Below are 6,302 nucleotides of genomic sequence, written 5' to 3' on the forward strand. Positions count from 1 at the left end.
AGTTTGTTTTTAAGCATTTTTGTCTTGAGGTGCTTATTAATGTCTGATATATTGTTATTGTGTGTGTATGTAAGGGGCATTATTGAAGCTGATTTCGCTTTTTGGCTAGTTCATTTCCTTTTATGTTTTTATGACCTGGGATCCAGAGTAGTTTTATTTTTGGATGTAGTTGCATTAGAAGAGATCTAATTTTAGATTCATAATAGTTGCCTTGGATATTTATTAGGTCAGTTGTTCGGAGCAGAACCCAGCCGATTAGCTGCTTGCCAAATAGCACCTAATTCTTGGCCCTCAGCCGCTTATTTTGTTTGTTACTTATGTCTATGTCACTCATTTGTTTGTTAAAGCTCTGCGCTTGCTTGCCCTGCTAAACGCTCTCTGCCAGCTCGCTCTTCGCTATCTCCGCTTTGCGTCTGCCTCCCGACGTCGGCCGAGCGAAGCTGCGCTTAGCGATCGGAGCGGCAATGTAAGGGGCAGGCAAGCCACACTTGCAATTTGGATGTCACGCATTAAAGAACATATCGTAATTTTATTTCTGCGCCGAGTTTTGTTTAATTCGAAATAATTAGTCGGCCAATTGGGGATAAAAAACATTATCTCCACATAAAATTTGGTGACCCCGACGTGATCGAAGAGTTGCAGTATCAATTAATAATCATTCGCGATCGACATTCGTTAGCCCTAGCAAATTTTCGGCGGTTAAGCACAATTCGGTGCTAAAACACACTTACATACACCTACATACACCCATTGCTGGCTATTAATTTCTCTGTCGCGACAATTCGGTCAGTGCAGTGCGGTAGGCAGTGCAGCGAACTCACTAATACACACAAGCGGAGTACAAAGCGGAATCGGACAGCTCGCACAGCCGCACAGCTAAAGGCATTAGCTGTAATCCCTTTGCTTTCGGTTCCCACGTTTATACGTATACAGGGTGTCTTTTTCGGTCGTGCTGAGTGACTCTTTTAAAACCTCAACATGGCAGCACCTGAGCCTACCAATGTCGCGAACGCAGCAATGCCGAGTGATGTAGATTTCTACAAGCACAAGGCCGAGTCCATCGCGCGCCAACTAAAGGCCATGGATCGCTTTCTTACCAAGGAAGAGCTTGCCGAGTTAGATGAGGCAGAACTTCAAGCTCGCTTAGAGCAAATCGAGCGAATGAATGCGGATTTCGATGCCGCTCAAACGAGCCTTGAAAGGCTGGATTTCCTGCAGTTAGCCCATGATGCCCGGCTGGACTTTTCGAATGTTTATGTCAAGGTTAGGTCCAGGCTGTCGCGGGAGATGATGGCTGCTCGCACGGTAAATGTTGCCAATTCAACGGCTCGGCATACTCTCGAGGGGAATTCGTCGTTGTTCGCCTATAATAGTACAGGCCGTTCTCGAATGCCCGAGTTGCAGCTTCCGCGATTCAGTGGGAGCTACATGGATTGGCCAGAATTCCACGCGATGTTTTCGACAATGGTGCACAAAGACCATCGTATACCAATCATCGAAAAATTCCAATATCTTCGTGGATGTCTAGATGGTGCTGCGCTGGATACGATTCGTTCCTTGGAACTTTCTGAGGAGAATTACGACAAGGCGTTGAATTTACTAATGTTGCGATTCGATAATAAACTGTTACATTTTCAGGCACACGTCAAGGCTATTTTCGGGCTGCAAGGGGTGGAGAAGGGCTCGGCTATCGGCTTGCGCGCGCTCAGCGATAAAATCAATTCGCACTTGCGTGCACTTCAGACCTTGGCGACCCCGCAGGAGATTTCCGATGGGTTGCTGATCTTCATCATAGGCACGAAATTGGACCACAAGACCAAGGAGAAATGGGAAGAGAACTTGCCGACGTCAGGATTGCCTCGGTGGTCAAGCATGGCCTCATTCTTGGAAGCAAGATGTCGGATGCTGGAAAATTTGGGATCGGCTATGGTAACAATTCCTAGCCAGCAGGTGGGAGAAAGTAAACCTAGCACCCTAATCACCTCCATTAACGATCATAATAGCTCAACATGCAAGTATTGCAAATCCTCCGATCACTACATATCCCGATGCCAGGCATTTATAGATCTCCCTGTTTTTTCTCGATACAAGGAGGTGAAGAAGCGCCATTTATGTCTAAACTGCCTCAACAAAGGCCATTCATTGCAACGCTGCAAGTCAGGGGCATGTAGAAATTGCCAAGCCAAGCATCACACACTGCTCCACATGCAGTCGGGCGCTGACGCTGAGTTGCCGTCGCCGAGCACGGAATCGACCCAGCATGATCCTGCAAGTGCCCTAGTAGCAAGCAAATATATTAGCCCTCCCCCCTCGAGTCAAAAATCTCTGCCTAGCCAAAACGTGCTGCTAGCTACTGCAATCGTATATGTCAGGGGCCGTTTTGATCGCTTATTCCATGTCGTGCCATTTTAGATTCCGCTTCTCAGGTTAACTTTATAACATCGAGACTCGCCAATCAGCTGCAGTTAGATCCTCACCCGTCTCACGTTAAAATCGCCGGTATTGGAGAGTCAATTCTACCATCCAGCAAGGCTGTGGACATCGTCCTGCAATCTCAAGACGAAAGCTATCGCGGTTTCCTCTCTGCAATTATCACTGCCTCAATCACAGGAATGCAGCCTAACTTCGGCCTAGACGCAAAGGATTGGCCAATGCCAAATAACCTAAAACTAGCTGATACTAATTTCGCCAAGCCCCAGCGTGTCGATCTGTTGATAGGTGCTGGTTTGTTTTTCGAATTAATGTGCGTTGGACAGATTCGACTGTCAGACCAATTGCCAACATTGCAGAAGACGAAACTTGGCTGGATAGTGTCAGGAAGTATTAAAAACTCTGAGAAAGCCCGTGCGGCGCTAGCAGCCGTTGAAGATCCCCCTGTCATCTCCGCTTGCGAGACTAATTTGTGCGATATTGTAAGGCGGTTTTGGGAAGTCGATGGAGATTATTCGCCCTCATCAATTTCGGAGGAAGATGTTCATTGCGAACAGCATTTCGTCACAAACTGCATTCGCCTAGAGTCCGGAGCTTACTCCGTGCGTTTGCCAACCAAATTCAGTCTAGAGGAATTAGGAGAATCGTATCAGCAGGCGCTACGTAGATTTCTCAATTTGGAGAGGAAGCTAGCAAAAAATGCACAGCTTAAGGCAAAATATATGGAGTTTCTTCAGGAGTATCGTGATTTAGGACACATGTCGCCAGCTTCGCGGCAGTCAGACCTCCCGCAGTACTTCTTGCCTCACCATTGCGTCCACAAGCAGGATAGTACAACCACCAAATTACGCGTAGTGTTCGATGGATCTGCCAAAACAGCGTCTGGAGTATCACTGAATGATGCGCTTATGGCTGGACCCACCATCCAACCTAAAATTCTGATAACTCTGCTTCGTTTCCGCTTTTTTAAAGTCGCCTTGTGTGGCGATATCTGCAAAATGTACCGCTGTGTACGCGTTTCCCATCCCGATACGCACGTGCAGTGCATCCTATGGCGCAATGACCCGAAGGAGGAGATTCAGGTGTTCAAGTTGGAGACTGTTACTTACGGAACCAAACCTGCCGCTTTCTTAGCAATTCGTGCTATGCATCAATTGGCAAATGATGAAGAGTTGCGTTTTCCGCTTGGCGCTGATGTTGTTCGAAGAGATTTCTATGTCGATGATCTCATATCTGGAGGGGACAGCATTGATTCTGTCATCAAAATTCGTCAGCAGGTAAAGGAGCTACTTTCGAAAGGATGTTTTCCCATACGTAAATGGTGTTCCAATGAACCCGCTGCTTTGGAAGGCGTATCGGAGGCGGATCGCGAAAAGTTCCTTACCTTTCATGACGGGACTGAAGTAACCAAGGCGCTTGGTCTAGTTTGGGATCCCACCACGGACAATCTTCTGTTTAGCTTCGCTCACGTCGGAACCGCTGCAGGCCCAATATCGAAGCGTTCGGTCCTGTCTACACTAGCTAGGTTCTACGATCCTCTAGGGCTCATCTCTCCCATCATCACAAAAGCTAAAATATTTATGCAGTCGCTATGGAACGAAAGCCTAAAATTGAATTGGGACGAAAGCCTGCCCCAGGATCTACATACGACTTGGATTGAGCTGACTTCGCAGTTGTCGATGGTTAAAAACTTTAAGTTTCCACGTTACGTGCTTCGGCAGCAAGCCAGATTAGAAATGCACGCGTTTTGTGATGCGAGCCAAGCAGCATATGGCGCCTGTGTATACATGCGTTCGGAAGCTCTTGGCATTGTGCAAAGTCATCTCTTATGCTCTAAATCCAGAGTCGCGCCCTTGAAAAGTATGACTATCCCCAAGCTTGAGCTGTCCGCTGCCCTCGTATTAGCCAACCTAGTGTCCACCATAGTTAAGGGATTATCAGCTCCATGCCAAATACATTGCTGGTCGGATTCGTCCATAGCCCTTGCCTGGATTCGAGAATCACCATTGAATTTTAATATATTTGTTTCTAATCGAGTTCAGCGGATTCAGGAGCTCACCGCTGGAATGACTTGGCATCACGTGCCCACAAAGTTGAATCCTGCCGACATCATATCACGTGGAGCCACGCCCGCTGAACTAATGGATAGCAGCCTTTGGATCTCTGGACCACCATTCTTGCGTCTTGAGAGCTCAGAGTGGCCTGCAGGCTTGCAATTGCCGACCGATGTACCAGAACGTCGTCATGCAGCATTGGTTGTTTCAAACGAAAGGGATGTATCGTACGATTGCAAATTTCAAAACTCATTCGGATCCATGCAGCGCGTCTTTGCTTACATATATCGATTCTACATTCTCAAGGACAAAGGCATAGCGCGGTCGAAGGGTCAACTTACCGTAATCGACATCAAAAATGGTACGCATTTGCTCATAAGGGCAATACAGCAGCAACAATTTTCGGAAGAGATAAGGGCCCTCGCCAGCAAACAGGCCCTACCCCCAAAAAGCACGATGGCCTCACTGAATCCATTTCTGGATAGCTTTGGATTGCTGCGTGTTGGAGGCCGCCTCCAAAATGCCGAATTGGACTACGACGCGAAGCACCCGATCCTGCTTCCTAAGGGACATCCTGTCACTGTCTCTATTATTATCTTCTTTCACGAAAGGTTTCTCCACGCAGGAGCTCAAGGATTGCTCGGACTGCTTCGGCAAAAATTCTGGCCTATTGGCGGACGCAAATATGTTGCGGGAATCATTCGCAAATGTGTTAGATGCTTTCGTTTGAAGCCAGTGCTGAGGGAACATATCATGGGAAACTTGCCTGCGGATCGCGTAAGGACTAATCCAGCATTCCACACAACGGGCGTTGATTTTTGCGGACCCTTTTATCACAAGTCGGAAGTCAGAAGCAGGCCTCCTATCAAATGTTACATCGCTGTCTTCGTATGCTTTAGCACCAAAGCAACTCATTTGGAAGTCGTTCGGGATCTATCTACAGAATCCTTTCTGGCAGCATTAAGGCGTTTTATAAGTCTACGTCCCAAACCTCGAATCATCTGGTCAGACAACGCTACAAATTTTGTAGGAGCAAAAAATGAGCTTTTGGAGCTTCGGCAAATGTTCCTCAGCGATCCTCATACGTCGGCTGTGTCACATCTCTGCGTTTCTAGTGGAATCGACTGGAAATTCATCCCCCCTCGCTCACCTCATTTTGGGGGTTTGTGGGAGGCGGCTGTTAAAGCAGCTAAATATCATTTTCATCGCATCGTCGGGACCTACATTTTTACTCTTGATGAAATTCAGACCTTGGCTTGTGAAATCTCTGCTTTGTTAAATTCCCGTCCGCTTTATGCAATTACAGAAAGTCCCGATGATCTAGATGTGCTCACGCCAAACCACTTTCTCAATGGAGCCCCGAAAGCTGCATTCGACGAGCCAGATGTGGCGCATCTCCGGGTCAACCTACTTAGTCGATGGCAGCGGCTGTGTCAAATGAAGCAGGCGTTTTGGAGAAAATGGAGCACGGCGTATCTTTCGATTCTTCAGGAGCGGAGCAAGTGGCGGTCATCGTCTCCAAACATCAAGCTAGGAGCGCTCGTCATGATCAAGGAGGAAACGCTGACACCATTAAGGTGGCCGCTTGGCCGCATTGAGAGCGTCATCCCAGGAAAAGATGGAACCATCAGAGTAGCCGTCATCCGCACTCAAAAAGGCCTTTTCAAGAGGGCCGTTGGAAAAATAGCGGTTCTGCCCCTTCAGGATGGATCTGTTGAAAGCCTTTGCCTTCCAACGGGGGGTGAATGTTCGGAGCAGAACCCAGCCGATTAGCTGCTTGCCAAATAGCACCTAATTCTTGGCCCTCAGCCGCTTATT

This window comes from Drosophila miranda (assembly GCF_003369915.1).
Source record: "Drosophila miranda strain MSH22 chromosome Y unlocalized genomic scaffold, D.miranda_PacBio2.1 Contig_Y2_pilon, whole genome shotgun sequence".
Taxonomy (NCBI): Eukaryota; Metazoa; Arthropoda; class Insecta; order Diptera; family Drosophilidae; genus Drosophila; species Drosophila miranda.